The sequence below is a fragment of the Gasterosteus aculeatus genome, chromosome 1 (assembly GCF_964276395.1).
Source record: "Gasterosteus aculeatus chromosome 1, fGasAcu3.hap1.1, whole genome shotgun sequence".
In the NCBI taxonomy this organism is placed as follows: domain Eukaryota; kingdom Metazoa; phylum Chordata; class Actinopteri; order Perciformes; family Gasterosteidae; genus Gasterosteus; species Gasterosteus aculeatus.
Window position 1 is genome coordinate 31204968 of NC_135688.1, and position 8495 is coordinate 31213462.

The window sequence follows — 8495 nt, forward strand, 5'->3', positions numbered from 1 at the left end:
GCTCCATTAGCGTAGGAAGCACCAAAGGAGATAAAGAGACGATTCCTTTAGGCTGCAGTGTTTAAACCGTGACTTCTCATTGGTCCGTTCACAAGGAAGAAGGATCATGACGTAGACGCGCTGATCATGTGAGGAAGCGTCAGCATCACTTGTTGTGTTGATGCAGTTTCCCTGTGAACCTGGTTGTTTGTGTGACTCACACCAACAACACAGTGACGTCTCCGTCCATCACAACCACGTCGCTGGTCAGTGGAGTGGATCCACTAAACACCCCGTTGTCTTCTCCTAACTCCTCGTCCACTCTCCTCACCCGTTTCCTCAACCCCGTGACCTTTTCCCACAAAGGTCGAGGAAAGGTGGTTAGAAATAGACGTTAGGAATAGTGGTTAGGAATAGACGTTAGGATTAGACGTTAGGAATAGTGGTTAGGAATAGTGGTTAGGAATAGACGTGAGTAAGTTCTATTAAGTTACATTTGAAAGTGAACCCTTGCTGCCTCCGTCCTGCATGATGGGACATCCTGAGCCTCAAACGTGTCCTCTGAATCGGCCGCGTTGAAGGAGCCGACTAGCCTTCTGAAACGCACAAGCCAGGTGCATTGTGGGAGCTCTAGTCACCATTGTTGATGCTGAGGTGTTTTCGGAACATTGTGGACTCGTTGCTCAACCTGTTTACTGACACTCAGCTGCTGTTGTTGTGCAACACACACACAAACGCAGGGCAGTTAGGGGTCAAAGGTCACACCGTCTGGTTCTCACCTTCTGCTTATTTTGGCCACCTGGATCGTCTGAGTTCAAAAGAATATTTATAGAGTATTTATTTATTTATAAATATCAAAAAATATGAATGTATCACTCATGTGACCCAAACGGACTTGTTGTTGGCGTCTGGGGGGGTCAGGCGCTGTTACAGGGGGGATTCCTCAGTAAGGCATGTGCAGCTGCAGCAGAGGCTGCTGGGAGATCTATTTCAGGAGGCCCTTCAGGCTATAAAGGCCGACGGAGTTTCGCCCGCCGGCAGATTGAAACAAAAACTAGAGAAGAAAGCAGGAGAGACCAGAAGAGACACCACAGGACCATAGGAGGGAAAAAAACGCTCCATGGACATCCAGACGGGTCAGGTGGTGCGTGGCCTTGGTGCAATGGAGAGCCTGGAGACGCAGCTCAGCTGCCCCATCTGCCTGGAGATGTTCACCAAGCCCGTGGTCATCCTGCCCTGCCAGCACAACCTGTGCCGCGGCTGCGCCAACGACCTCTACGAGTCCAAAAACCTGTACCGCTACTCCGGCGGCACCTTCCGCTGCCCCACCTGCCGCTTCGAGGTGGTGCTGGACCGGCACGGCGTGCACGGCCTGCAGAGGAACCTGCTGGTGGAGAACATTATTGACATGTACAAGCAGCAGCGGGAGAGCCAAGGCGGCGAGGGCGGTGAGGACCCGCCCCCAAAGGACCGGGACGCCAAAGAGCCAATGTGCGGCGAGCACGAGGACGAGCACATCAACATCTACTGCGTCACCTGCAGCACGCCCACCTGCTCCATGTGCAAGGTGTTCGGCCAGCACAAGGACTGCGAGGTGTCGCCGCTGCACGCCGTCTACCAGGCGCAGAAGAGCGAGCTTCGCGGCGCCGTGGAGCAGCTCGCCGCGGCGGACGCCCGCGTGGCGGCGGCGGCCGCGGCGGCGGACGAGGCCTGCGAGCGCATCCGGGAGAGCGGCGAGCTGCAGCGTCGCCGGCTCGGCGAGAGCTTCGACCTTCTGTTCGCCACTCTGGAGCAGCGCAAGGGTCAGCTGGTGGAGCGGGTGGGCGAGGCGGAGCAGAGCAAGGTGACCTCGCTCAGAAGCCTCGCCGAGCGCTACCGGGCGCAGCTGCAGGCCGGGGGCCGGCTGCGGGAGAAGCTGGAGGAGAACCTGAGGTCCAGCAGCGCCGCCGAGTTCCTGCTGGCCGCCGGGCGGCTGCGGGAGGAGGCCCGGGAGGCCGTGGGGGGGGCGGGGCGGCCGGAGGGCCCGGAACCGGGCTACGAGAACATGGAGCACCTGAGTGTGGACACTCGGGAGGCGGAGCTCCTGCTCGCCGGCATGGACTTCAGGAAGGGGGGCGTGGAGGTGGGCCAGTAGGAAGGACGGGTTATGATGGAGCTGGACCAGTAAGAAGGACTAGTTCAGGTCACTTCAGGTACTCGAGGAGTCGTGCAATCGTTCAGGAACGTTTTTGTACTCGACTTTTTATACTTTTCTATTTCGTCTGGATTATTTTTTGTTGAAAAACTGAAAACTTGAACCTTCCGAGCTCTGTTTCAGATTGTCAGTGTGTCTCTCTGAAAGTGTGAATAAAGTTTTATTTCAGCGTTGACTTTGTCCGCGTCCTTTCTCCGAGTCCCTATTTAGCTGCGCACGTTTTCCTATATTTACCAGGGTCAGTGAACGCCTCACCTTACTTATGGAGGCTATTTTCTCTGAGTGGTCAGAGGACGGGAATAGTCCAGAGGGGGTTTTGTACATGGGGGGTATGTTTCTGAGAGTGACCCAACTGTACTGAGGCATGCTGGGAAACAGTTATCAGGTCTTTTTGTGGAGGTGAGAAGAACGAAGAGCTCCTTGTATGAGGTGTGAACAGTGCCACAGATAAATCACATAACAATACCGCCACAATAAAAGACAAACAGTAATTATAACAGATAGGAAACCATGACAACATTAGTGGCAACATCGGTATTGATATTTGACTTAAAACAAATAATCAGTTAGTATTCTCCGGTTGTATTGATATTTCATAAATATTAATATTTATAATACAATAAATTCTCAAAATAAACCTGAGCAAGCGCTGAGTCATCATCTACGGTCAAAGTTCATCTCAGATATTTGGCATTCACTTAAAAGTGTCGACGTGTCTCTGAGATCTCGAGGTGGATCAGGAACCAGATCCAGTCTTTAATTAGACGGAAGAACTGGATCCTCAACAACATTCACATCTGACCTATATCTGTATATTCAATTTATATTGAATCAAATTTACATTTACAGTGAATATTAAAGTCTACACACCTGTAAAAAAAATCATGTCAGAACTGTTTCCACCGTTTAGTGACTTAAAACAAGTAAATTGAAAAAAAAAGAAAAACAATCTTTCAGGCCACATACAGATGTTTCATGCGGGATCGGTTCCTGCTGGGTTTTTCTACCACGCACTGTTCAGACATTAATGATGGTCGGGCCACTACTGCGCCACAACCATTGACATCCGCCTTTAATTTAAATGGGCATAAAGTCAACTTGAACTTGACAATTCAAATACGATCCAATAATGTGTCTTTAGGCTGTACAAGCCCATTTACCGTAACGCTTCGAATAGAGATGCAAGTCATTTTGAAATGCGGTCCACGTGACCGCGGATCCCTCTTCCTCATCCACCGAGTCCGCCATCTGTACCTCGGCTTAACTCCACCTGAAGGTGGAACGTGTATCTTTGCTACGGACGCTTGTAGAAATCTTGTATTTATAGATGTCGGTTTACCGGTAGAGGAATGTTGGCACCTGTGGGATCAAAAGTCGATGTGAACGTTAAAATGTAAGCAGGATCTCTGTGATCACTGACATGGACAAGTGTCACTCTGAATTTCAGTTAGCTCGTTTATAATGAATAAAACGCTGCTGTGTCTACAAAGTACTAATATAAATAATGATGTATAGGATAGATTAATAATAGTAATAAATACTAAAGTCACAAAGACATAAGACAGAAACCGAAACCATGACTTGGTAACGTGACGACACGTAACTCTAAATGTAAAAAATAGTTAAATGTTGAATCTATCAGATTGATTGTTGTAACGCAGCAGATAAAAGGGATTGCCGAGTATTACATTACATTATTACACTGGTATTACATTACATTATTATACTGGTATTTAATTACATTGTTACACTGGTATCACATTACATTATTACACTGGTATTACATTACATTACATTATTATACTGGTATTTAATTACATTGTTACACTGGTATCACATTACATTATTACACTGGTATTACATTACATTACATTATTATACTGGTATTTAATTACATTGTTACACTGGTATCACATTACATTATTACACTGGTATTACATTACATTATTACAATGGTATTACATCACACGCATCCAGTGTGTCTCACAACCCCTCAAAATAAAGCTCTTAATTGTATTTATAACTTTATTGTACGTCGCTTTGGATAAAAGCGTCAGCTAAATTACATTACATTACATTACATGTCATTTAACAGACGCTTTTATCCAAAGCGACGTACAGTAAGTGCATTCAACCATAGGGTACAAACTCAGAAGAACAAGAAACAAGAAAGTGCAATTTCCTCAAATAAGCCAATTTACAATTTTCTATAGATGAGTGACGTTACAAGTACAATGTAAGTGCTACAATTTGTTAGTCTTTAGTCGAGGTAGAGTCTGAAGAGGTGTGTCTTTAGTTTGCGGCGGAAGATGTGAAGGCTCTCTGCGGTCCTGGTGTCTTCAGAGAGCTCGTTCCACCATTTCGGCGCAAGGACAGCGAAGAGTTGAGTTCTAGTCGAGTGTTTGTAATGACGTGTAATGTAATGTAATTGCAATTTTGTGAAATTCTTCGTTAGGAGCTTCACGCCATGGCGTCCGAACCCGACAGTGACGACAGCGATGCGTATGAGGAGCCATGTTTAATGACCTATTTGAGGAGCCGTGAGAAACTGCACTCTACAGAACCGGAACCCAGCTTTGGCTCCGTAAAGAGCTACAGGTCCATGGAGCCACCGCTGTTCTTCAAAGACGAGACATTCTGGCAAGTCCAGGAGACCGGTGGAGGGCTCAGAAGCACAATGGAGTCTACACACGAATCACCTTTGAACTCATATCTCAGATTCATGGACCACTGAATGTCCTTTTTGGTTCCTGTTAGCAGGTCCATTGAGAGACCTGAAACCAGCTGTGTGTCCAGGACAAGCGATAGGTACATGAATAACTATTTTTACATCTGCTCTGTTCTTGATCGTCCCATAATGCACCTTTGTAGACCAGTGCCACATGGATTAAATGGGTCGTTGGTGGAATTTTCTGTTCCAGCTGCTGGAGGAGAACATCATGACTTTTTGTGAAAAACGAGCTGAAGAGGGTCAAGAGGGTTGTGAGTCCGGATTACCCAGAATTCTTAAAAAGTCAGAGGGAGGACAAGGAGGTGCTCATGGTGAGGACGAAGACCAGAGGAGGAGCAGCAGGGAGGCGTTCGTGAAGATCACGCTGGACTTCCTGAGGAGAATGAAGCAGGAGGAGCTGGCTGACTGTTTGCAGACCAGTAAGGGGATTTCTCCTCATGGGATACTGTCAAATCAAGAGATGGCCCCAAATATATTCATATATGTCAAAGTGTTTTCTCTATAACTTATTCATCAATGTTCTTTTTTCAGGAAGTCATCCTGAAAGTTGTCAGCGTGAACTCAAATCCAACCTGCAGAAGAAGTTCCAGTGTGTGTTTGAGGGCATCGCTAAAGCAGGAAACCAACCCTTCTGAATGAGATCTACACAGAGCTCCACATCACAGAGGGAGGGACTGCAGAGGTCAATGAAGAACATGAGGTCAGACAGATTGAAACTGCATCCTGGAAACCAGCCAGACCAGAAACAACCATCAGACGAGAAGACCTCTTCAAAGCCTCAGCTGGAGGAGAGGAACCAATCAGAACCGTGATGACTAAGGGAGTGGCTGGCATTGGGAAAACAGTCTTAACACAGAAGTTCACTCTGGACTGGGCTGAAGACAAAGACCACCAGGACATACAGTTCACATTTCCATTCACCTTCAGAGAGCTGAATGTGCTGAGAGAGAAGAAGTTCAGCTTGGTGGGACTTGTTCATCACTTCTTCAGTGAGACCAGAGCAGCAGGAATCTGCAGGTTTGAGAAGTTCCAGGTCGTGTTCATCTTTGACGGTCTGGATGAGGGTCGACTTCCTCTGGACTTCCACAAGAACGAGATCCTGACTGATGATGATAATACCTGATAAACTGATCAAAGGAGGTCTTATCATACGATAAGTGTGTCTCCATCTGTTCCACTCCGTTCCACAATGGTTCCTACAGGTATTTATACCGATCCGTAAAGGTGTGAAAGTTAGTGTCCACACCTCTGGGAGTCTTCTGGTGACTTCAATGTAACTCGGATTACGGATGATCCTTAGTTGTACAAATATCACATGCATGCATTCCAGTTGATCACATTACATCAAATACAATCATAACTGTACATCGATATTATTCTAGTACAGTTGCAGAATTACAATGGTTTTACAATATTGTCATTACTTTATTGATCACACAGTTTCAGAGTCATGGCTGTATTCTGGTGTACACTATATGCATTTTATTAATTTTATGAACCGGGTCGTCAGTTTATTTCTAATATCCTACAGCAAGCGCAATCGATTTTGATTTATACCATCTCATGTCAACGTAGGGTATGCAACAGTGCAGCTGGTATCAACTGTGACATGCGCTCTCCTGAAAACCTTGGTGTGAGGTTTTATTGGCTGTGACCACACACGTTGGTGGCTCAAAAGTCAGGGACTTGGAATACATTTTCCGTTGTGCCTGCGTTGTGCCCGCGTTGTGCCCTGCAATGTGGTGTTTGTGGGGCCCAATGTCGTTGATAGGGGCGGCCTATTGGTCACATCCTGAGAAGCAAAGACATGAAGGTCCACCTCCAGGACACTTGGGTTTAAGCAGATGTTATTTCCTGCATTCTAGTGGATTTCTGGGTGGAATTCTGAAGATGTGCAAAACCTATAATAACTTATTCTGATTTATGTTCATCTGATCGTGACTTGAAAACCATTGTCGCCTCAATGACTGTCTATGCAGCACAATAAAGCCAATTAATGGACCTGTGTTTAAGATTTGACAAAGGTAGGTTGATTGACATTTTGATTACAATGGTATTCAACCAATTCTTAACTGAAACCTCACCTGTATTGTTAATAATTGTATTCTTAAGAGCACTTAATGATTTATGTTCAGCAAAAAATGACACAAGATTAGTTGAAGAGAAATATTTTTCATTATTCAAAACCTCCCACACGTTCCATCAAACAAAAGTGTCAGAAACGGTTTGAGATCCCAAGGTCTAAAACGAGAAACCGAGACGATAAGAAGCCTGTGGCTGAACAACTGGAGGGCCGCAAACTGCTGTCTGAGGTTGTGGGTTCAAGCCGCCTCGTGCTTTGAAAGAGTTCTGAGGTTTGAGGAGGTTTTACATCTGAAGGTTAAATATGAGAAAGGAACACATGACGAGTGTGTGTGGTGAAGTAGCTCAGCAGAAGAGCTGCTGACCCTTTACCTGGAGGTTGTTGGTTCAAACCCAGCTATTGAGTCTTTGGATTCAAAAGACTTTTGAGGTTTAACTCACATTCTCAAGGTTAAATAGGAGAAATAAAGGCTGTTAAGTGCGAGCAGGACTGGTGGCGTAGTGGTGAGTGCAGGGACCAAAACCTCTGTAACTGCTAGTGGGTTCAATTCCCACTGCCGCCAGGTCTTGAGAGCGCTGCCGTGGAGGTAGCAGTGGGGGCGTTGTCCCCACTGGTTGTTCCAGAGAAGTGGACCCAGGGGGTTATGCAGAAACACGAGGACATGTGACCAGAGTTTAGGTGGCGTTGTCCAGAAACCTTTAATGATGAGACTAACTTCTCCTTTAATGAGCTTCAGTGTCCATATTGTAGCCTTTTGCCATCGCTTTATACTATGTACTTATTTCATGTTACTATTCCATCTTATGTACTTCTCCCTATGATTATATATATTTATTATGACCTGTTCTGAGGGGAGACGGCCGGATAAATCAGTAAAAATGACCACATGCGTCTCATTCAGTGGTCAACGCTAATATGAAACTTCCTCTGAGGGGACGTTTACATTGTTTGAGACTGACCAATTCTCTGTTGGGTTCAAACTCAAGTCACTTTCCCATTTGGTGCGAAAGGTGATTATTGTGACAATGATCTGGTTGTAAAGCTCAGAGATCCGTCCCTTCTGAGTGAAGAGTGCGTAATGCAGGAAGAAAGGATGAAACCTCCAAGATGCATCAATCCGTCTTCTTATTCATGATATCTTATGAATGTTGCCCAATAACAACAAATGATTTAGGAAGAGCCGGACCGCCCACGTCCCTGGATGAAGTTTAAAGTCATCGTAATAATAGAAAGCGGAAAAGGACTTTGGCCAGAATATCAGTAAGAATCTAAACAAGTACAGAAATGTGGGGAATACATGAACTGCCAGGTGGTGACGGGGACAGGTATGTCATGGACAAAATATTATATATATATATATATATATATATATATATAAATATAATGGTCAAAAAGTATTTTTTAATTATGCCCTATGATGTGTTTGGTACAGTGATTTTCTCTCTTCCCCCTTTAACAACCAGCGACGTTTATTGGAGACCTTCGCTGTCTGACCTGAACAGTATTGT

At 45.6% G+C, this 8495-nt stretch overlaps 1 pseudogene across 1 annotated transcript; it reads left to right on the forward strand.

Annotated features, from left to right (window-relative positions):
- Positions 1-855: 855 nt before the first annotated feature.
- Positions 856-2346, forward strand: LOC120826367 (tripartite motif-containing protein 54 pseudogene; annotated as a pseudogene). The gene has a single exon (XR_013467846.1). The product of XR_013467846.1 is annotated as a tripartite motif-containing protein 54 pseudogene (transcript).
- Positions 2347-8495: the final 6149 nt, after the last annotated feature.